Raw genomic sequence first — 24,550 nt, forward strand, 5'->3', positions numbered from 1 at the left:
AATTTTTTTTTTTTGTTTTAGTGGCAGATGTGTTTTATTTTGAGACAATGTCTCATCACATGGCCCAGGCTGTCCATAAACCTGAAATAATCCTGATTCACCTCCAGTACTGGGATTACTCATCTTTTTTCACCATGTCCAGGTCATTTCAGCAATTTTTAGTCATGCAAGAACATCACAGCAGACAGTCTATGCAAAGTTTTTCACCTTTTGGTACCGGGAAGTGAAGAGAGCTACATGGAAAGGAAGAGATGAGGAAAAGAAACTGTGTGGTGATATTTTATTTATGCTGAAATGTGGTGATATTTTATTTGGGCTTTAATAAATAAAGTTTGCCTGGAGATCAGAGGAAAAAGTCAGCCACAAGACAGAAGTCATGCAATGTTAGCACATGCCTCTAATCCTATCACTTGGCAGGCAGGATCTCTGTGAGTTCAAGGCCACACTGGACACAGAGCCGGTTATGGCAGCACATGCCTTAAATTCCAACACTAGTTAACCATGGAGGTCTGGAGGTCTGTACAGAGAGACAGGAAGTGACCGAGCTGGGCAGGAAAAGGAAGTGATGTAGTTGAACAGAGAGAGCAAATCTGATGGTAGAACAGCAAGGCAATAAAGGCATGGGGAGATAGGAAGTAACTCAAATTTGGAAGCTGCCGAGGTGAGGTAAGGTTAGCTGTGGCTTTCCCTATTTTCCTGATCTCTTTAAGGCTTTCACTCCTATATCTGGCTCCGTGTTTTTTATTTTATAAGACCTTTTAGAAATTCATCTACAAAACTGCCTTCAAAATCTGCTACCTGTGATCGATATCCTCCAATCGGGCCTTACTTCTCAAAACCATCAAATTTGAAGTCCATCAATGGATTAATCCATTCATTAAATGAGCCATTATGATGTAATCGCTTCTGAAGAGTCCCACCTCTCACTATTTGCATGCTAATACATGAGCCTTTAGAGGGGACTTTTAGTATTTTAGTATATTTGGAAGACCAAAAGAAGACAGTTCCTGCTGTTCTTAGCTGTGTGGTCTTAGGGACTGAAGCCAGACCCTCACACAGGCTTAGCAAGTGTCCCACCATTGAGCTCTGTCTACAGCTCACATTTGGTTCACCAGGTTCCTAGAAACATAAGATGTAAGAAAACCACAGACTCTCAACATAATTGTCCCAAATTATGGTTGTTTTTAAGGAATAATAATTTTCTCAATGTTTTGTTTTGTTGTGGAGTGGAATAGTCAACTGCTTGTAGCTGATATAACTGTAAGTCTCCTATTCATTATACTATAATGATTTTGTATATAACTTCATGATAAGATAAAATAAAAATACACCATTTAGCCATTTCTAACTGCACACTTCAGTGGCTAAACACTCACAAACTATACAATTATCATCACATCTGATTTCCAAAGAGATTCCATCATCTCAAATAGAAACTCTATATTAATTAAGCAATAACTTGACAATATTCAGTATCACACGAGTGGAATCATATACCATTTGTTCTTTTATGTCTGGCTTATTCCACTTACCAGAATTTTGACAGCTAACCATGTATCATCAGTTGTTCTCCCCCCCCCCCCCCAGCCCCAGGACAGAGTTTTTTTTATGTAGCCATGGCTGCCCTGGCACTTGTTCTGTAGACCAGGTAGACCACAGAGATCCGCCTGCCTCTGCCTCCCAAATGCTGGGATTAAAGGCATTCACCTCCATGCCCAGTCACATTTTCATTTTCTTAACTATACATTTAACTGTAAAATTGACAGATTATACAATAACCCTGTAGCTACTCTTTTAAGGAATCGCCAAATTGATTTTACAAGGCAATTATACATTTTTAAATGTACAAGTCAGTGAGTATTGTATGGGAGTTTCAATTACTCTATATCTTCTCCAATATTTAATTTAAAATTAACATTATGAGCTGGACATGGCAGAACAGCCTGTAATTCCAGTACTTGTAAAGTACAAACAGGAGAATTAAGAGTTCAAGGTTAGCTTTGACTGTATAATGGGTTCAAGACCAGCCTGGGCTAGATGAGACACTGTCTCAAATAAATAAACAAACAAATAAATAAACCAAAAACAGAGATAAAAATCAATGCTGACTAAAACAATAACCTGTTTTGATATATGGACACATTAAGTAGAGTGAATGTGTTTCACTCAACTTTTTTTTTTTTTTTTTAAGATTTTTTTTTTCCCCAAGACAGGGTTTTTCTGCATACCCTGTCTGTCCTGGAACTCACTCTGTAGACCAGGCTGGCCTCAAACTCACAGAGATCTGCCTGCCTCTGCCTCCTGAGTGCTGGGATTAAAGGTGCTCACCACAACTGCCTGGCTATTGTCTATTTTCAAAAAGTATTTATTTAGTCACTTATTCAATTAGTTATGTCTTCTGCAGCAGCATCACAGTGCTGGAATTACAGACATGCAACCCGGCTTTTAGTATTTTTAGGAATGAAATCATATAGTAAAAATGGGTGGGCTTTATTGTGTCGAGTTTATATTGCAAGGGCCTATCTACAATTTTTTTATTCATGTATCCACTACTAAATATTTAAATTTGAGAAAGTAAAAATAAAGCTTCTAGGTAAATCACTGTATCAGAATACAGGAGTCTGCATGAACAAATACTCTTTATTCTTGGGCAAATTCCTAAAAGAAGAATGGCTGGGGTCATGTGGCTCATTTGTGTTTAAATCTGGGGTATATATTCACATGTGTCTGTGCATCTGTACATGGGGTGTGTATGCATGTGTACATACATGTGGAAGCCAGAGGTTGATGTTATGTATTTTCTTTTTTTTTAATTTTTAAAAAATAATTTATTTACTTTTATTTTATGTGCACTGGTATTTTGCCTGTATGTATGTCTGTGTGAGGGTGTCAGATCTTGGAGTTACAGTTTGTGAGCTGCCATGTGGGACTGGGAATTGAACCCGGGTCCTCTGGGAGAACAGCCAGTGCTCTTAACTACTGAGCCATCTCTCCAGTCCCACTGTCACACATTTTCCTCAATCACTCTCCACCTTAAATTTCTGAGACAATGTCTCTCACTGATTAGTCAGCCAGCAGTGGGAATCCCCCTGTATCTGTGCCACCATCCCTCCCACCCCTCCCCCCAGGCTGGACTACTGGTGCACTGTGCTTGTTTTATTGTTCTTAGGTTGTTTTTCTTTTGTGTATGTTTGTTTTTAAACATAGATCATGCTTGTGTGACAAACACATTACTGAATGAGCCATGTCCTCAGGCCTATGTCTAATTTTTTATAATCGGCAAGCTGTTTTAAAAGTGATTTTAAAATTTTATATTCCTGTCAGCAGCAAACAAGTACTCCAGTTCCTCTGCAAGGGTAACAAGATGTAATACTGAACTGGGCTTTAAAATTATATCTAGTTCATTTGCTGTGCAAAGGTGTGGCCTTGTGAGCTTGTCTCTTTGTATTTTAGCGTGGGAATTCATGCAATATACAATTATCCATGTTAGGCTTGGGGATACATCTTAGTGGTAGAACACATGTTTCAGCATGCATAAGGCTCTATGTTTAGATATGCAGGGCCACACACAAGCACACATGTACACACTCAGGTTAAAAATTAAATAGACCATTTTAAAGGGAACAAGTTGGTGGCATCTAGTATATTTATAATGTTATGAAACAGAAATCCCAATAACAAATAACAAAATGTTTTATTTTGACATAGTTAAATATTATACCCATTATTCATTCTTCCCCTAAGAACTAGAAATCACCAATCTATTTTGAACTTATTCTGTATATTTCATATAAATGGAACCAACAAACATGGCTTTTTCTGTCTGGCTTCTTTCTTGTAGCATGATGTTATCAAGGCTCTTTTGTATTGTAGCACTTACCAGCATTTCCTCCCTTTTTGTTTGCTGAGTAGTATTCTACCATATGAATATACCATCATTTGTTCATATATTCATTTAGTAAAGGGCATGGAGGTTGTTTCTGTCTTGTGGCTACAGTGAAGAGTGCAGTTGTATAAGAATTTACATACCTGTTTTCAGTTTCCTTACACTTTGATATGAAGTATCTTTCAACAGCCTTCTCTAACATAGATCAAGGGTTAGTCTACAGCTCGTGGCACTATTTTTGCAAGGTTCTGGAGAGGTAGGAATTAGCTGGAGGAAGTAGGTCACTGGTGGTGTGTCCTTGGAATACACATCTTCTGGGCTCCTTCTCGTGCTTTCTGTCTACCACAGGTCAGAATCGTATCTTCATCAAGGTCAACTATAAACTCCTGGCGTCCTGACATTCTGCCAGAATCCACAGGGTCAAGCAACCCTGCGTATTAAATGCTTGAAAATCGAACAAGTGAATTATTTATTCCCCTTAAGTTGTTTTTGTCAGGTTATCTTTTTGTTGTTGTTGTTTTGGTTTGTTTTTCGAGACAGGGTTTCTATGTGTAACAGCTCTGGCTCTCCTGGACTCACTTTGTAGACTAGGTTGGCCTTGAACTGACAGAGGCTTCTGCCTCCCAAGTGCTGGGATTAAGGGTGTGTGCCACCACCACTCAGATGACTTATATTTTTATTTTTAAAAAGTCAATATACATTTTGACTTTCTCTTTCATGGTTTATCCTTTATTCTAATAAAGAATCACTCCCATCTCAAGATTGCAAAGTTTGTCTCCCTCGCCTCCCCGTTTGGTTTATCGAGACAGGGTTTCTCTTTGTATTCCTGGCTGTCCTGGATGGAACTCACTCTGTAGACCAGGCTGGCCTCAGATTCACAGACATCCACCTGCTTCTGCCTCTCAAGTGCTGGGATTAAAGGCGTGCGCCACCACTGCCTGGCTTATACTAATTCTTATAGATAGTATAGTTTGATGTTCTTCATATCTGCACTAACACTTACGAGGTATTTGTACTTAATATTTAATGTAATCATTGATATCATTAGATTTTACTCAATTTTATCATTTGATTCTATTTTTTAAATCTTTGTTGTAATTGTTCTTCTTCCTCCTCTTATACCATTTTAAAAAATAATTCAAATATTTTTAGCATTTCATTTTAACTTTTTTGTTTGTTTGTTTTTTGTTTTTCAAGACAGAGTTTCTCTGTGTAACAGTCCTGGCTGTCCTGGAACTCATTTGGTAGACCAGGTTGGCCTCAAACTCACAGAGATCTGCCTGCTTCTGACTCCAAGTGCTGGGATTAAAGGCATACACACCAAGCCCAGCTCATTTTTAACATTTTATTGTTTCATTAACTATATTTTTTTTATTAGTTAGTAGTTTCTCTAAGATTGTAACATACAACTCAGTCTTTTCAGAAAATTTTTTGACTTATTTATTTTGTATGTATGATACATATATGAATGTGCACCACATGCATGACTGTGCATGTCCATGGAGGTCAGAAGAGGGCATCAAATTTCCTGGAACTGGAGTTACCAATGGATGTAAGCCACCATGTGGGTGCTGGGAAGTGAACCTGGGTCTTCTGGATGAACAACTAGTGCTCTTAACTACTGAGTCATCTCTCCAATCCTATACCTTATTCTTTCAGAGTTCAACTAGAACACTTTTTAATATAAAATGTATAGTATCATGGAAATATATAGATTTCTCTTCTTACTTCCTCCCATATAGTATATTTCCTTGTGATTTAATAACAGTTTTTGTTGATGTTGCTGTTTGTTTCTTGGAGTTTGTTTTGTTTTGAGACAGGGTCTCTCTGTGTAGTCTTGGCTGTCCTAGAACTTAATATGTAGACAAGGCCAGCCTCCAACTCCCAGAGAGTCCCCCTGCCTCTGTCTCCGCAGTGGTGTATTAGAGGTGTGCACCACCACACCCAGCTTTTTTTTTTTTTTTTTTTTTTTTGGTTTTTCGAGACAGGGTTTCTCTGTGTAGCTTTGCGCCTTTCCTGGGACTCACTTGGTAGTCCAGGCTGGCCTCGAACTCACAGAGATCCGCCTGGCTCTGCCTCCCGAGTGCTGGGATTAAAGGCGTGCGCCACCACCGCCCGGCCACACCCAGCTTTTTAACTGCAGTTTTATGTATTAACGTTATTATATATTTAGGTACGAACTGCAATGAAAACTCTAGAGGACTATCATGCTTTAACTATGCATACACCTTCTGAAAGAACTCAAGGATAGAAACAGTCTTTTCTTTTACCATGTCTGTTGTCCTTTGTTGGCTCCTGAGGATCCGAGCGCTCTGTTAATATCCTCTCCTTTCCACATGAGGAACTTCCATTATCCTTTCTGGTAGCACAGGTCTGCTGAAGACAAACGTCTCTTAGTTTTCCATTCATAAAACTGTCTTAATTCTGTCATTATTCCTGAAGGACACTTCCACTGGACATGGAATCCAGGGCTAACTTATCTACTGTAGCAGCTTTGAAGATGATATCCTATTGTCTTCTGGCATCTACATTTTTCTTTGGAAAAAAAAAAAACCTGTTGGCATTTGAGTTATTAGTCTTCTATATGAAAATCATTTCTTTTTTTAAAAAAAAAATTTATTTATTTATGTGAATTGGTGTGAAGGTGTCAGAGCCCCTGGAACTGGAGTTACAGACAGTTGTGAGTTGCCATGTGGGTGCTGGGAATTGAACTCGGGTCCTCTGGAAGAGCAGCCAGTGCTCTTAACCACTGAGCCATCTCTCCAGCCCAAAAAGCATTTCTTATTCTGGTTTCCAGATTTTTTTCGTGTTATGTTTCACCTGTAATGTGTCTAGGCTTCCTTTCCCAAAAACAGCCCTCAAAGTTCTAACCTGTACCTAAGTTGCCTCATCTTTCCACACTGTGTCATGTCAAATAGGTTAAGTCCTCTAAATCTGGCCCCCATTGTTATCTATGTTTTTCACTTACAACTATCTGTGTTAATGGTAAGCACAAGCTGGCAAGTTAATTTTTTATAATTTACGTGGGTCATGGAAGCTCCCTGGCAATATGTTAGGACTTTACACCCTGCCCACAGTGTGCTTCCCAGGCCAGCTAGACTCTCATTCGATGTGGGCTATGAAATTTGTTGCTATGAAGTACACAGTATCTAGTGTGTCTGCTGGAAATCTATATTCAACAACTGTCTCATTGTGATTTCCACTCAAAAGGTTATTTCTATTATATTTATTTTTGAGGGAGGGCATGTGGAGGACAGAGGACAAATTTCAGGGTTTTGGGGATTGAAATATCATTAGGCTTGGTGGTGAATGCTCTTAACCATTGAGCATTCTAAGGCCAACAAAAAAAAGTTTCTATTAAAACAGTAACTCCCAGTATTTTGTTTTTTAAGATTTTTTTGTTGTTGCTGCTGTTATTTTTTTTTCAAGACAGGGTTTCTCTGTATAGCCCTAGCTGTCCTGGAACTAGTTTTGTAAGACCAGGGTGGCCTTGAAATCAGAGATTTTCCTTCCTCTGTCTCCTAAGTGTTGGGATGATTAAAAGTGTGCACCACCATCATCTGGCTCAAAAGATTTTATTTCTTTTTAACATCTTTTATTTTATGTGTATGGGTGTTTTGTCTGCTTCTGTGTATGTGTACCATGTGAGTGCAGTGCCCATAGAGACCAAAAGAGAGCAATGAATCATCTGGAACCAGAGTTACAGATCATTATGTGCCACTATGTGGGTGCTGGGAAATGAATCCAGGTCCTTTAGAAAAGCAGCCTGTGCTCTTAACCACTGAGCCATCCCACAGGCCTCCAAAAGCTTTTTACTGAAACAATTACTCCTATTTTTGTGTTTTGAAGATTTACTTTAATTATGTGTATGCATATGTTCATATGTATATGTGCATGTGTGTGCCCATACAGGCATCAGATGCCTCTGCAGCTGGAGTTCCAGGAGTTTGTGAGCTGCCTAACATGGTCCTCTGCAAATGCGCTTAACATTGAGGCATCTTTCCAGCCTCTACTGATAAACTCGAAATCTGTATCTCTAATGTTAATATTGGTTGTAGGCAACAGGCATTTCTCTGTTTTAAGTACAAAGCATTTGGATCATTTTTAAACTTTTAAGTATTATTAGGTAAATCTTGAAGGACTATGAACAATAGGAATAGTAGTATGACAACCCTAGATATCCTTTCAAAACATTTTTGGATACTAGGAAAATACATTTCTTCTATCAGTTGCCTTATGGGATTATCTGAAGTAAATCACATATACCATCATTTCACTTCTTGTGTGAGTGTGCTGCTAGGAATCATGCTCAGGCTTCATGCATACGAGCCAAGCATTCCATGCACTGCCCTATATCCCTAGACCCATAACACTTTTTTTAAACAGCATAATCACTGTACAATTTGACATATCATAATAGCAGTAATTTTCAATGTTAACATTAATGTTGGGAGCATGAAGGTCCTTGTACCCACAGATCACCAGGGAAACTAGGAATGTTAATCACACAGGGGTGTCTCCTCAAAAGAGGAAATACCTGTTCTTCCATCCAGAAGGCTGAGAATTGGAGGTGATTAACAGCCCGGTAATCTATGTCATCTGTTGGGCCATGCCATATCAAGCTTTCACAACCAAGACCGGAGGTGGCTAGTAGTCTAAATGACCATTACATCATCTGTATAGCTACAGGCTCCCCTAAGCTCCCACAACCAGGACTGAAGGTGGCTAATGTCAGATCCTTCCATAGGCCCTTATCCTAATGCAGGTAGCCTATCTCTAGAAACCATCTTTTTGGAAGAAATAGCATATACCCTGAGTTGAGTTTCTATGTAATTATGCTTCCTTGTGCACTGGGGGTTGTCCTATACCAGTGAACTTTCCCCCAAATTATACTATGTTTAAATATTTTGGCAATAAACTGTCTGGCATCAGACTCCCAGAGTTTGATCCCGCCTGCAGACTCAGTTGGACTGAGCCAAGTTTTCGCTCTCACTTCTTAAGGTTCATGTCCCTGCCTTCCACAACACCTGCAGGGACCTCCTCACATTAATATCCAGACATTACTTACTCAACTTTTCTTTGTTGTATGACTGTCTTATTGCTAGTTTTTCTGATTCTGAGATGACAAAGCAAAAACAGCATCTATCGATTGGTTTATCTGATACATTTTAAAGTCTTTTAGAGGAAGGTTAACTTTATCTAATAAGCTGTTTGTTCACCAGTCCTGGGGATGAAACCAAGAGCCTCGCCCGTGCTAGACATAAAGTTTTCAGTTAAACTACATCCTCAACTCTTCAAAGGCGTTTAAACCGCAGTAACATTAACAGCAGAACACAGAGCAGGCATAGTGAAAAGTGCTGAAGATGTAGAACATGGGGCTGGAGACAAGGCAGAGCAGCTAAGGGTGCTTGCTGCTCTTGCAGAGGACCAGATTTCAATTCCCAGCAACCATGTCCAGTGACTCACAACTCCCTGTAACTACAGCTTTAGGAGGATCAAAGACCTTTGGCCTCTATGGGTACCTGTACTCATGTGCCCATACCCACAAACATACAAATAATGAAAAACAATAGAAATAAATGTTTTAGTTTTTAATGAAATATTAAAAAAAATTAAAACATTAAAATAAAATTTTAAAATTAAAAAAAAAACAGCTGGATGGTGGTGGTGCAGGCCTTTAATCCCAGCACTGGAAAGGCAGAGACAGGTGGATCTCTGTGAGTTCGAGGCCAGCCTGGTCTACAAAGTGAGTTCCAGGACAGACAGGGCTGTTACAAAGAAACCCTGTCTCAAAAAACCAAAAAAAAAAAAAGAAAAAAAAAATGAAAAAAAGAAACAAACACACTTGTATATCAGAAGACTTTCTAACATATCCCTATCTCAATTCCCATAACACATTTGAAAAATGATACATGTTATGAATGCTGACATCATAGACTTTGACAGTTTCAAAATACTTTTTAGTTATAGTATGTAGCATAGTTTTATACTTGTAGGATTCATCTATGTTGTTGCATATAGTCATAGTTTTTATCCATTACTTGTTATTTCATAGTATTTCATCACATGTATGCCAATATGGTGGCTTGAATGAAAATGGCCTCAACAGGCTCATAGAGAGTGGCACTATGAGGAGGTGTGGCCTTGTTGGAGGAAGTGTGTCACTGGGGATAGGCTTTGAGGTTTCAAACACTCAAGCCAGATTCAGTGTTGCTATTTCTTCCTGCTGTCTGATGATCCAGATGTAGAAATCTTGGCTCCTCCAGTATCATGTCTGCTGTGCACTGGCATGCTTCTACCATGATGATAATGGACTAACCCTCTGAAACTGTAAGGCAGCCCCAAGAGTTGCCATGGTCATGGTGTCCCTTCACTGCAATGGGAGCCCTATAAGACAGCCAAAAACAACAAAATTTCAAGATGGTTCTCATTGTCCAGATACAGTGGCCATTTGCAGTCATGATCCCACCAATTATCTTACTCTCAGCATAGTGAACTGCCCAAACTCCTGGCTTCACATGATCCTCCTGCTTCACTCCTGAATACTTCTACAGACATGTGCTACAATATATAGTTACATGCTGGTAATATAGCAATGATACATACTATGCATAGGCATTTGAATTGTCATTTTGACTAGTAGAACAATGCTACTGTGATTCTTTTACATATGTTTTGGTGCACATATTTTGATTGGGTATACCTAGAAATGGGAATGAAAGGTGAAGTATATACATGGGTTTCTAAAGTAGGGCTGTCCATTAACAATGTCAACCATCACATTTACTCTAATTGAATCATACACAGCTGAACTTAAATTTAAAATGATAGCTAGATCTCATTCTTTTATTTCTTTTTCTTTTTGGGGTATGTGTTTATGTGTGTTTGAAACAGGGCCTCATGCAGCTGAGAATGGCCTCAAATTTCTTATGTATCTGAAGCACCTTCATCTAGTCTTCAGCCACCACCTCCCATATGATGAGATTACAGGATTACAATGTAGCATACTCCACTACATTGGTCTGATTTTCAGTGTTGCACTGTAATTGTCAGCTTTTGGTGTCAACAACATCTAGTCTCATCATGAGTTGACAAGTTTTACTTGTATTCTATTTTCTAAAAGAAGTTTTGAAGATCCTGTTCCTTCTTCCTAAGTAGTGTGAACATAATCAGAATGCAGAAACTGTTTAATCATTGTTAGTAACAAAGAGATAAAAGAACTATCTGCCATTTGTTAACAGTTGCATGCCAGCTAAGCCTTTTCATTTTCAAAATCCTCTTCAAGCTGGTGTAGTACCTACTTTTCAGGAGTGGCTCTGTGCAACATTTATTGGCCTCCTGAAATTCATTTAGCCCCCTTTGAAGATACCTTAAAATTTATGAGCCTAAATGTAGCCATTATAAGACCATTAGTTATGCTCCTTGTTTTTTCTTTATGGTTCTTAGTTGTTCTTTTGCAGAGCTGCCAGATTAAGTCATGCTGGGATCAAGAGAAATGGGCCTTGGTGGTTCGTGTTCCTGGAGTTGCATCCATGCCAGTGGATGCCCACACACTCCAGAAGAGAATTTGACATTGCTGCTGCCATTGTTGCTGTTATAGCAGAGGCGGCCACTGCTGCTACAGTTTCTGGGATTACCATTTCATAATTGCTTACTACAGCTAGCACAGTGGAGACCCTGGCAGCAAAAGTAGCTACCACAGTTAGTTAATCTTTCATTCTATTGGGCATGATAAATTTAATTCAATAGTTATATACATTTCGATTGGTTTTGAAAATTATAAATTTATAAACTCAAGTACCATTTGCTTTTGGGATACCATCTTACAAGGACTCCAATTTGCAGTAAGGCTCGTTAAAGAAGGAAATGGCTCAGTTGCCTTTAGCCTACTGGCTATGGGTGAGTTAGGACTTCTGTTGGTCTTTTCTGTGTCGAACATACAGATTGCAAGTCCAGCGCCACTTTGAGATCTTTGGCAGCAGTTAACTCTGCAGCTCACACACAATTGAGCCTGTATGATAATGAGTATTCAGAGACGGGTAATTCCTGGGGGAGTGCTCACCAACCTAAGACAGAGCACCTGTGTGGCCTGGGCAGGCATCTCCATGACGGGTAAGGTGACTTGCTGACATCCCATGCAACCTAAGTCAGAAGCTCATTTTTTTAGTAAAAGGGGGACCTGTAGGGCCCTGGCCCCCGTTTTGGATAACTGTTGCCTTGCGTGCTGACCTTGACCTTGATATCCTCCCTATGCTAATTCCCTCCCAGGTTCCACCCTCCTGAATGCTTAAGGGATGTTCCTTGTCTATGTATCCTGCATAATGGGCATTAACAGCTTAGATGCAAGATTGTAAAACATTGGTAGCAAACTTCTGCCCTCTGGGGTTCTCCCATTGTGCTGTAAGCCTGTGTTTAAGACCTCCTCCCTCCTTCAATAAATGGCATTCGGCATTTAAAAAAAAAAAAAAAAGAACTATCTGTAGGCTGAATTTATCCAGGAATTCTTCTATTTCAGCTAAATTTCCAAACACATTAGCATACATTGCTATAAATATCTTGTTATTTTAATGTATTTGAGATTTGTAATGGTGTCCCCTTCACTTTGGATAGTGATTTGTGTCTTTCTTTCTTTCCCTGATAAAGAAATGACCATGTAGAGGCAGGCGGATCTCTGTGAGTTCCAGGCCAGCCTGGTCTACAGAGCGAGTTCCAGGAAAGGTGCAAAGCTACACAGAGAAACCCTGTCTCAAAAAAACAAAAAAACAAAAAAAACAAAAAAAAAAGAAAGAAAGGAAAAACCCATCACACATTTAGCCAGGCAGTGGTGGCGCAAGCCTTTAATCCCAGCACTAGAGAGGCAGAGCCAGGAGGACCTCTGTGAGTTCAAGGCCAGCCTGGGCTATCAAGTGAGTTCCAGGAAAGGTGCAAAGCTACACAGAGAGACCCTGTCTTGAAAAACTAAAAAAAAAAAAAAAGTTTTAAGCCGGTCGGTGGTGGCACAGGCCTTTAATCCCAGCACTCAGGAGGCAGAGGCAGGCGGATCTCTATGAGTTCGAGGCCAGCCTGGGCTACAGAGTGAGTTCCAGGAAAGGTACAAAGCTACACAGAGAAACCCTGTCTCGAAAAACAAAACAAAACAAAACAAAAAAATGACCATGTTACTTCATTTTTAAAAAATATCCTGTTTAAAATATTTCTTTGCTAAATTCTTTTTTTGTGTGTTTTTTGTTTTGTTTTGTTTTGTTTTGTTTTTTTGAGACAGAGTCTCACTATCGTAGACCAGGCTGGCCTGAAATTCATGGGATTAAAGGTGTGTGCCCCAACACTGCATCCTAATTCTTTTACCTTATGATTTCCATCTTCTATTTTCCATGAATGTATCTTGCAATTATTTTCTCACATCTTAGAATTGGTTTTTAGATCACTAGCTTTTTTGGGGAAAAGGGTTGGGGCTTTCTTCTTTTGGAATATATGTATATAAAAAGCTCCTAACTTGTCTCTTAAGCAATGTATCCCAGAAGTTGATTTGTTTACTTTGGTGCTGAGAATTGGATCCAGGGCTTGGACTATTCTATGTATGTGCTTTACTTTGAGCTACACCTGCAGCTTCACAAGTATTTATATATGCACATATACTTATATATATATTTGTTTTTATTCACTTTAAAATAATTTATAATTTCCACTGCAATTAATGCTTTGACCTAAGGATATTTTTTAAGTGTATGGCTTAATTTTCAAATACACAGACATTATCTCTATCTGTTTTGTTATACATTTATACTATGGATAAAACTCTTTTCATTTCTTTCATCCTCATTTCTCCCATTATTATAGTTCTATTCTTCTGAACTATCCCCAAATTAAATAGAGAAGCTGCATAGCTTTCTGACCCTCACTTTAAATTTTTTTATTGCATTCATTTACTGATGGAAGGGGGAAGATATGCCACAGTCAATGTGTGGAGGCCAGAGGACAACTTCCTGGAATCGGTTCTCTCCTTCTACCATGTAAGGACTGACCTTCAGGCTTAGTGGCAGGTGCCTTTTCCTGTTGGCCCCCTGAACTAGAAACCAGGCCAGTAATTTATAGTAATATTTCTCCTTCATTTTAATAGCGTGGTGTGTCAGAGATGTGGTGATATATAATAGTTTAGTGAACTATTTCCTTCTGATAGATACATGGTTTGTCTCTTCTCTGTTGCTACTAATGACATTAAAAACGTCCTTGTGCTCAGTGATTATAAATTCAAATTATTCTTATAATCTTTGTAAGATAGAAGCATTGGATCCCCTGGAGCTGGAGTTACAGGTGGTTTGGACACACCCAATGTAGTGGAACCAAACTCAGATTCTCTACAAGAACAGCAAGTATTTTTTTTTTTCAGCAAGTATTTTTAACCCCTCAGATGTCTCTCTAGCCTCTAATTTTTTATACTCTTAAAAACTGAACTGTTAATCTTTTTTTTTTTTTTTTTTAAATCCGGAGCTGAGGACCGAACCCAGGGCCTTGCACTTGCTAGGCAAGCACTCTACCACTGAGCTAAATAAATCCCCAACCCCAGTTAATCTTTCTAATAGTCTCTAGATATTGCAAAAAGAAGCTTGCTAGGGATGAAAGCTACATTTATCTGTGGTCAAAAGGACATAGATTCAGATTCAGGTGAGAAATCATTTTGGCAGGGCTACAGTGAGATGGCTCAGTGGGTAAGGCATATGCTGACAAGCATGATAACCTGAGTTCAATCCCTGAGACCCACATGTTAGGAGAGAACCAACTCTGCAAGTTACTCTCTGATCTCTACATGTACACCATGGCATCCTGCCCACCTCTAATCAAATAAATGTAAAAAACAAATCATATTGGCAGTAGTAGGCTCTCCTCTAGGGTCTATGACCTCATCACCCATGGGAAGTTGTTTAGGTTTATAGTTCCAGGCATGATTTCCCTCCTACTGAGCAGGTCTTAAGTCCAATTAGTCAGCTGTTGGTTGCCCACGGATAAAGTGCCACTATTCCACCCTATGAGGATATCTTGCCAGACCAGTTATTGTATGGTTCATAGGCTTTTCAGCTGGTAGGACTACTGATTGTTTTTTCTTGGCAGCTTGCATAGCACCTTCTGATACTATGAGAGGTGGTCCTCAGAGAGGAAGCTTCCAAGTCAATGACTGGGGTGCCCATTCTTAATTGGTGCATGTACCATGCAACCCCTATACCTAAGGCTCAGGAAATATCATTCAAGAGGGGATGAAACTACTGTAAGAGCCAGAGGACCATGACACTTAAGAGTTTGTGTCTTCTAGACCTGAAAGAGAAACTGTACCCATTAAATTTCAACACTGTAACTGCCTAAGCAACCTTCATAATAACAACACCAACTGATACGCCAATGTGGATGAGAGAAATTTCACAAAGCTCCACCATGAGCAATCAATGGTTGCTTAGAGAGGGAGAATCCGTTTTCTCCAAGGACAGATTCTCCGATAGGTTATTCAATCCCAAGTGGTCATGCCTTCACACCTGTACATATGAGCAGCACAAAATGAACTCAATAGGCCAACAGGTTCTCTCTCTCTGCGTGTGTGTGTGTGTGTGTGTGTGTGTGTGTGTGTGTGTGTGTAAAACAATAATTGAAGAAGAGGTCATGAATTTGAGAGGGGACAGAGGGACATGGTAGGAGTTGGAGAGGGGAGAAGAGCTGGAAATAATGTAAGTATATTTGTGACAATAATGTGAGTATACATTAAGTATACTCATGTATACAATTCTCAAAAAAAAAACCCTCTAAATAAAAAGACAGAATTGTTGCTTGAAAGTGTGAACACATTTTCACAATACTAAATTCCTTTCCATAGGATGAGAGCAATTTTTATTGCTATGTATAAGAATGCCTGTTTCTAAATGGACTCACCAACACACTGAAAATTCAAGATTTTCTCTAAATTTGCCATGTGGTGATATTTTGTTGTACTCTAATAAAATATGCCTGAAGATCAGAGGACAGAGCCAGCCACTAAATTAAACACAGAGGTCAGGCAGTGGTGGCACACACCTTTAATCCTAGCACTCTGGAGTCAGAGATCCATCTGGATCTCTGTGAGTTCAAAGCCACCCTGGACTACAGGAGATTAATCCAGTCTAAAAGAAAGAGAGCCAGGCAGTAGTGGCACACACGTTTAATCCTAGCACTTGAGATCTCATGCCTCTGCTACTAGAATTTGGGAAGCACACATGCCATTAACCCCAGCACTAGAAAGGTTGAAATAGGAAGTGAAATGGCTGGGCAGAGAAAGGCATATAAGGCATGAGAAGACAGGAACTAGGCCTTTTCGGCTAAGGACTCAGAGTCATTCAGTCTGAGGATTCGTGGAAACAGTATCAGCTGAGGAGTTGGTGAGGTGAGACGTGGCAATGGCTTGTTCCTTTGTCTCTCTGATCTTTCAGCATTTACCCCAATGTCTAGCTCCGGGATTTTATTATAAGACCATTTAGGATTCGTGCAACATTGCCAGGCATGGTGATATACAATTTTAACCCCAGCATTCAAGAGGTAGGAGCATGTGGATTTCTGTGAGTTTCAGGACATCCAGGACTACAGAGTGAGATCCTGTCTCAAACAAACAAACAAAACCAAAAGACCCCTCAAGTCTCTCTAAATTTGGTAAGAAATATATTATATATTAATGCATTTTCCTTCTTACATTAGAATTCCCATTGTGCAAAATGATGTGCTATACTATGACATTTTCAAACTCATGATCTTCCTTCTTGGGCATCTTTGGTTCTGGGATTATGGACAAGAGTCATCTCACTTAGGTCATCATCTGTATTTCAGTACAGAAATGTGCTTGAGTCATCTGCCTATTTCCTGGTTGTGCGCCTTATTTGGGGTGTTGCTTTTTTTGTGTTGTTTTTGAGACAGGGCTTCTCTGTGCAGTCCTGGCTGTCCTGGAACTCGCTCTGTAGACCAGGCTGGCCTCCCGAGTGCTGGGATTAAAGGTGAGCGCCGCCGCCGCCGCCGCCGCCGCCGCCGCCGCCGCCGCCGCCACCGCCACCACCACCACCACCACCACCGCTGGCTGTGTTGCTTCTCTTTTTGAGGCAGAGTCTCACTACATGCTCCCACCACTCCCCAGGCCTGTCTCCAAAGTGCTTGGATTATTGGTGTGCACTGCACACATGGCTGGGGCCGAGCTTCCTGAGCTCCTTACAGAGTCTAGGTATTAATGCCTAATAAGGTGAACAGCTGGCAGGTTCGCTCCCATTCTGTAGGCTACTTCATCACTTCCTTTGCAGCATAGAAGCTTTTTAACGGGATGCATTCACTTTTGAGAAAGTTCTTGCCAATTCCAATATTTTGAAGTGCTTTCCCATGGAGGTTCAAATTATCAGTGCTTACATTAAGGACTTTGACCCATTTTCAGTAGCTTTTGTGTAGGCTGAGAGAAGAGATCTACTTTCATTCTTCCATATGATATCCAGGTTTCCCAGGACTACTGAATTTTTTAAAAGAATTTCATTGTGCGTATGTGTATACATGCACACCATGGTGCAAATGTTGAGGTCAGAGGATAATTTGAGATACTTGGTTCTCTCCTTTCTCCATGTGGGTTCTAGGAATCAAATTCATGTACCAGGCTTGGTAGCAGGAGCCTTTATCCACTGGCCCTCTCACTGGCCAGCAAACACTTGTATAAGATGCTATCTTTTCTCCAATCTACACACTGGGCATCTTTGTGAAAAATTCAAGGGTTGTAGCCGTAAGACTTTAGTTCAGGGCCCTCTCTTCCATTCTGTTTTAACACCAGTGCCATGCTGCTTTTGTTACTATGGCTATAATATAATTTGAAATCAAGGACTGTGATAATCCGGCATAACATTTATAAGATTTTTATTTTCTTTTAATAAAATAACGTGTGTGTGTGTGTGTGTGTGTGTGTGTGTGTGTATGTGTATTTGCAGGTGTGTGCAGAGGCCCAGAGTCCAAAGGTGCTGAATCCACGTAGAATAGGATTAACAAGCAGTTGTGAGCTGCCCAATGTGGGTGCTGGGAATTGAACTGAGGTCCTCTGCAAGAGTAGTATGCCCTTTTAACTGCTGATCCATCTCTCCAGCACTAGCTTTACTTTTTTTTTCTTTCCTTTTTTTTTGGAGGGGGGGTTGGTTTGGTTTGGTTTTGCTTTTTTGAGACAGGGTTTCTCTGTGTAACAACTTTGGCTGTCCTGGAACTCATTCTGTAGACCAGGCTGGTCTCAAAATCACAGAGATCCAAGAGCCTCTACCTCCTGAGTGTTGGGATTAAAGGTATGTGCCACCACTGCCCAGCTGTTTTTTTCTTTTTCTTTTTCTTTCTCTGTGTCTCTCTCTGTGTCTCTGTCTCTGTCTCTCTCTCTCTCTCTCTCTCTCTCTCTCTCTCTCTCTCTCTCTCTCTCTCTCTCTCTCTCGGAAGACAGGGTTTCACTATGTATCTATTGGCTGTCCTGGAACTCACTTTGTAGACCAGGCTAGCCTCAAACTCACAGAGATCTGCCGGTCCCCAAAGGTGTGCACCACAATGCCTGGCCTGGCATTACCTTTATGCTCAGAACTGCTTTGGGTTTTAGGAGCCTTTTGTAATTCAGAATGAACTTAAGGGCTGTTTTTATACATTCATATTTGATGATATTACATTGAATGTATACAATGCTTTTGGTAACACTTTCCCCCTATTAACTCTGTTGATGGTTAGCTCCCTATTCCAGTGTCCCCTCCAAGTTCTTGCTTCAGTGTTTTAAATATAAAGGTCTTTCATCCTCTTGCTTAGGTTACACCTGGATTTTGCTTTTGTCTTGAAATACTGTGACAGTATTTTCTACTGATTGCCTTTCTTTCTCAGCATGTTTGTTATTGGTACATAGAAAACTAATGATTTTTTTTACACTGGTATTGTAACCTGTTACTTTGCTAAAAATTTATAATATCTAATAGCTTTCTAGTGAAATGTTCTGCTTTTTTGAGACTCGATATCATGTAACTCAGGCTGCCCTCAAGCTATAAGCAAAGATGACCTTGAAAGATGATCTTTGTTACTACTGCCCACATGCTAGGATGACAGGCTTGTGCCACTGTTTCAAGCACGTTAGGCTCAACTCCAGCGCCTAGTGCATGCTAGGCAAGAATTCCAGCAACCAAAACACATCTCTAGCCTCTGGTGGAGATTTCAGGGTTTTTAATACAGGCCCATACTGTTTGCAAATGTGGGGATTTTGACTTCATCCCTGGTATCACTTCTATGTCCTCTTTCCTGATTGCGTTGGCTAACAATTCAACCATTATATCAACCAGAGGAGAACCACTTTTTTTCTTTTTCTTTATTGTAGGGTAGGCAGAGACTCCCAATGTTGAGGCAGATGGACATTTAAAAAAAAATCTATGTAGTTCTGGCTGTTCTGGAACTCACTATGTGAGCTGGCTTTGAACACACAAAGATCTACCTTCCTCCTAAGTGCTAGGATTAAAATTGTGTGCTACAACATCTGTCTCACAAGGCAATTTTTTGTTTATTTGTTTTTCGAGACAGGGTTTCTCTTTGTAGCACTGGAGCCTGTCCTGGAACTCACAGAGATCGGCCTGCCTCTGCCCCCCAAGTGCTGGGATTAAAGGCGTGCGCCACCACTGCCTGTCTTTACAGGGCAATTTTTTTTTTTTTTTTGGTTTTTTTGAGACAGGGTTTCTCTGTGTAGCTTTGCGCCTTTCCTAGAACTCGCTTTGGAGACCAGGCTGGCCTCGAACTCACAGAGATCTGCCTGCCTCTGCCTCCCAAGTGCTGGGCTTAAAGGTGTGTGCCACCAACGCCCGGCTACAGGGCAATTTTTTTTTTTTTTTTTTTTTTTTTTTTACAGGGCAATTTTTAAGAGTAGGTTCTCTGCTTCCACCTTCCTGAGACTGGGTCTCTTGCTGTTTCTGCTCCTGTGGTGCACACTGCAGGTATCTGGCTTTCAAGTTTTCAGACACTTCTTCAGCCATTAGTCTGGCTCATATCTCATGGTAGGGATGCTGGAGTTTCAGATGCATGCTGCTGCATGTGGTTTCTGGGGATCAAACTCAGGTTGTTAGGCCGGTGTGGCAAGCAACTTTACCCTATGAGCCACCTTCCCAGCCCCGTAGTAGATACTTTTTACTTTACTTCCAATTTTAGAAGAAATGCATCCAGTTTTCCCCATTTAGTATGTTGGCTAAAGGTTTTGACTTAGGGTTTCTATTGCTATGAGGAGACACTATGACCACTCCAACACTTTTTTTTCCCCCCTGAGACAGGGTTTCTCTGTGTAGTTTTGGTGCCTGTCCTGGATCTCACTCTGTAGATCAGGCTGGCCTCGAACTCACAGAGATCTGCCTGGCTCTGCCTCCCGAGTGCTGGGATTAAAGGCGTGTGCCACCACCACCCAGCATCATGCCAACTCTTAAAAGGAAAACATTTAATTGGGTGGCTTACACTTCAGAGGTTAGTCCATTGTCATCATGGTGGGGAGCATGGCGGCATGCAGGCAGATATGAGGAGCTGAGAGTTCTACATCTGCATCAGCAAGCAGCAGGAAGAGGGAGACTCACTGGGCCTGGCTTGAACACCTGAAACCTCAAAGCCCAGTAACACACCTACTCCAACAAGGCCACACCTCCTAATTGTGCCACTTCCTATGAGCCTATGGGCTCCATTTTCAGTCAGACCACCACAGGTGTGTTTTATTTCGTCTATTATCTTGAGGTTATGTTCCTTCTTAGCCTAGTTTCTTTAGAGATTTTATGATAAGAGGATGTTAAATTCTGTTTTGGCCATTTCTACAACTACTGAGATGATCATGTGACATTTTGTCTCTGATTGTTATTTATACACTGAATTAAATTTACTGTTATGTACATGTTGAACAATCTTTGACTATCTGAAGTGAAATAAACTTGGTCATGTTGCATGATTTTTAAAAATATTTTGCTGAGCTGGGCAGTGGCGGTGAACACCTTTAATCCCACACTTGGGAGGCAAAGGTAGATGGACCTCTGTGAGTTCAAGGCCAGCTTGGTCTATGGAGTGAGTTCCAGGACAGCTAGGGCTACATAGAGAAACCTTGTCTTGAACACCCCCACACACACCCCCACTCCCGCCCCTCCGCCCTGTTTTTTGAGACAGGGTTTCTCTGTGGCCTTGGCTGTTCTGGAACTCGCTCTGTAGACCAGCCTGGCCTCAAACTCACAGAGATCCACCTTCTGTCTCCTGAGTATTGTAGAATATTATTTTAAAGTGTGTTATTTTGTTTATGTTGCATTTGTTTAACTCTGTGAAGCTGTGATACTGTGCCTGTCTAAAACACCTGATGTCTAATAAAGAGCTAAACAGCCAATAGCAAGGCACGAAAAGGATAGGTGGTGCTGTAGATGATTGATTGATTGATAAATAAAACACTGATTGGCCAGTAGCCAGGCAGGAAGTATAGGCGGGACAAAGAGAGAGGAGAAGTCTGGGAAGTAGAAGGCTGAGCGGAGTGGACACCAGCCTGCCCTCCAGAGAGCAGCATGTAATGGCATACAGGTAAAGCCACGGAACACGTGGCAACATATAGATTAACAGAAATGGGCTGAGTTTAAGTATAAGAGCTAGACAGTGGTAGGGCTGAGCTAATGACTGAGCAGTTTAATTGATATGAGCTTCTGAGTAGTTATTTTATAAGCAGTTGTGGGGTCCGTGGGGCTGGGCAGGACTGGAAAAAACTCCAGCAACAAGGTGGGGCTGGCAGGCAGAGAGAATACATAGAAGGACAAATCTGGGAGAAGGAGATCAAACAGCCAAAGGAGGAGGATTCCAGGGCCAGCCACCCAGCTACACAGCAAGCCCTGGAGTAAGAGTAAGATTTACACAAGTAAGAGAATGGAAAAAGCCCAGAGGCAAAAGGTAGCTGGGATAATTAGTTAAGGAAAGCTAACAAGCGGGGTTGGGGATTTAGCTCAGTGGTAAAGCACTTGCCTAGTAAGCGCAAGGCCCTGGCAATAAGCCAGTCTAAGGCTGGGCATTCATAAGTAAGAATAAGCCTCTGACTGCGATTTATTTGGGAGATGGGTGGTGGGCCCTCAAAAAAGAGGAAAAAATGACACCTGACTGCTGGAATTAAAGGCATGCACCACCACTGCCTGGTAGTTTGCAAGTGTCTTATTGAGAACTTTTTTTTAAATCTGTTCATCAGGAAACTTGGTCTATAGCTTCGTTTGCTTGTTTTGTTTTTTGTTTTTTGTTTTTTTGTTTTGTTTTGTTTGTTTTCTGGTTTACCAAAATCGGGACAATCCTCATGGAAATCCTCCTCTTTCAGATTCCTGAGTGCTGGGATACAGTCATGAGCCATCATACCAATTGTTTGTGGGTTGTTTTGTTTTGTTTTGACATAGAATCTCACTCTGTAGTTCAGGCTTTCTTGGATCTCAGTCTGTACCCTAGGCTGGTCTCAAATTTAGCAGATGTCTCCTGCCTTAGCCTCCCATGTGCTGAGAAATTTAATATTTGTCTTAGTCACTGTCCTACTGCTGTGAAGAGACACCATGACCAAAGCAACTCTCATAAAAGAGAACACTTAACTGGGGCCTTGCTTACAGTTTTAGAGGTTAGTCCATGATCATCATGGTGGGAAGCAGACAGGCTGGAATGATAGCTGGTAGCCCTACATCCTGTTGTACAGGCAGCAGGCAGAGACAAAGAGAAACCTACAGACAGAGGGAGACTGGGCCTAGCCTAGGCTTTTGAAACCTCAAAGCCCACCAACAATAGCTTTATACTTCCTCCAGTAAGGCTGGGTCTCCTCCAATAAGGCCAAACAATTCTATCCCAAACAATTCTATCAACTGAGGACCAAGCACACATAAGCCTATGGAATCCATTCTCACTTAAACCACCACAGTATCTGTTTTCAACTTGCTCTAATACTGTTTTCAACCTCCCATTTTCAGTTTATGTGTGTTTTTGGCATTGAGATGTATTTCTCACATACGATAAACAGTTGGAAATTATTTTTATTACTTATTTGTATGTGTGTATGCCTGAGTGTATGTACACAGCAGGAGCCTGGAGAGGTCAGAAAAGGATACTGGATCCTCTGGAACAGAAGTTATAAACAGTAACTATCATGTCCTCAAGAACAGTTAGTGCTCTTAACCACTGAGCCATCTCTCCAGCCCCTGGGAATTTTTTTTTTTTTCTTTTCCAGATAGGGTTTCTCTGTGTAGCTTTGGAGCCTGTCCTGGAACTCACTCTGTAGACCAGGCTGGCCTTGAACTCACAGAGATCTCCCTGTCTCTGCCTCCCAAGTGCTGGAATTAAAGGCATGCGCCACCACTGCTTGGCTGGAGAGTTAAGACCATTTTATGTCAAGTTAATATTAAGAAGTATTTGCTGATTCCTGTAATCTTGTTGGTAGTTTTCTTAATTGGTTTGAATACTATTCATTTTTCTCTTTCTTTTTACTCATCCTAGCAGTTCACTGGTATACTGAAATAGATAAGCTGTCATTTTCCCAGCAGTTCCTCTTCTCTCATGAAATTGATTCTCTCCTAAGCTGATGAATGACTTTCTTCTTCTTCTACGAATAGCCTGTAGACAAACTGCTAAATGGTCTTATTAAATAAAAATCATGGAGCCAGATATAGGGGTGAAAACCTGAGAGATCAGGGAAATAGGGAAAGCCACAGCTAACAATTCTGCATCTTCCAAATGTGAGATACTTCCTGTCTACCCATGCCTATATGCCTTGCTGTTCTGCCATTTGATTTGCTCACTCTGTCCAGCTACATCACTTCCTCTTCCTGCCCAGCTCTGTCACTTCCTGTCTGTCTGTACAGACCTCCATGTTTAACTAGTGTTGGAATTTAAGGTGTGTGCCACCACACCTGGCTCTGTTCCCAGTGTGGCCTTGAACTCACAGAGGTCCAGACAGATCCTTGCCTGCCAAGTGATAGGATTAAAGGCATATGCTACCATTGCCTGACTTCTATAAAGTAGCTGGCTTTTTCCTCTGATCTCCAGGCAAGTTTTATTTTACTGGGAGACATAGTATACTGGGGGACACAATATATCACCTCAATGACCTGCCCTTTTCTTTTTTTCTCTTCCCTCCTCCCCCTGCCCCACAACTCTTTCCTTTCCTTCCCTTCCCCTTTCTTTCTTTTTTTTCTTTCTTTTTTTTTTTTTTTTTTTTGGTTTTTCGAGACAGGGTTTCTCTGTGTAGCTTTGCGCCTTTCCTGGGACTCACTTGGTAGTCCAGGCTGGCCTCGAACTCACAGAGATCCGCCTGGCTCTGCCTCCCGAGTTGTGGGATTAAAGGCGTGCGCCACCACCGCCCGGTGAAAATTTCTTAATAATAAAAAAAGGAATCGTTTTCCTCTATTGATGTCTGAATATAGAATTTTCTTGTCTTTAATGCCTGATAGTCTACCTTCTGATTGACTTAGTCTTTTAGTGAATTTGATTGTCAGTTTTCATTTCCAATATTTCTGAGTTTATATTTCAAAGTCTCAATTTCCTTCCTGATTTTCTTATCCATGTTGCTGAATTTCTTGCCAGAATATTTCTTTCTTCATTCAACTGTTTGTCTGAATTCTTTTTGAGGTCATTGATCATTCTTAAAAAGAGACTTCTGAATTCTTTTTC

The 24,550-nt window shown here is 40.7% G+C and overlaps 1 protein-coding gene across 10 annotated transcripts in view; it reads right to left on the reverse strand.

Moving 5' to 3' along the window:
* Positions 1 to 24,550, reverse strand: part of Baz2b (bromodomain adjacent to zinc finger domain 2B) — a 329,610-nt gene that overhangs the window by 269,021 nt on the left and 36,039 nt on the right. For 9 of the 10 annotated variants that reach the window (XM_059260517.1, XM_059260519.1, XM_059260516.1 and 6 more), the window contains exon 2: positions 6,157 to 6,259. The gene's annotated coding sequence lies outside the window, so the exon portion shown is untranslated. Of the gene's footprint in view, positions 1 to 6,156; positions 6,263 to 24,550 lie in introns of all 10 variants that reach the window. The other variant, XM_059260509.1, reaches the window with a different exon arrangement.

This window comes from Peromyscus eremicus, chromosome 4, assembly GCF_949786415.1.
Source record: "Peromyscus eremicus chromosome 4, PerEre_H2_v1, whole genome shotgun sequence".
Taxonomy (NCBI): domain Eukaryota; kingdom Metazoa; phylum Chordata; class Mammalia; order Rodentia; family Cricetidae; genus Peromyscus; species Peromyscus eremicus.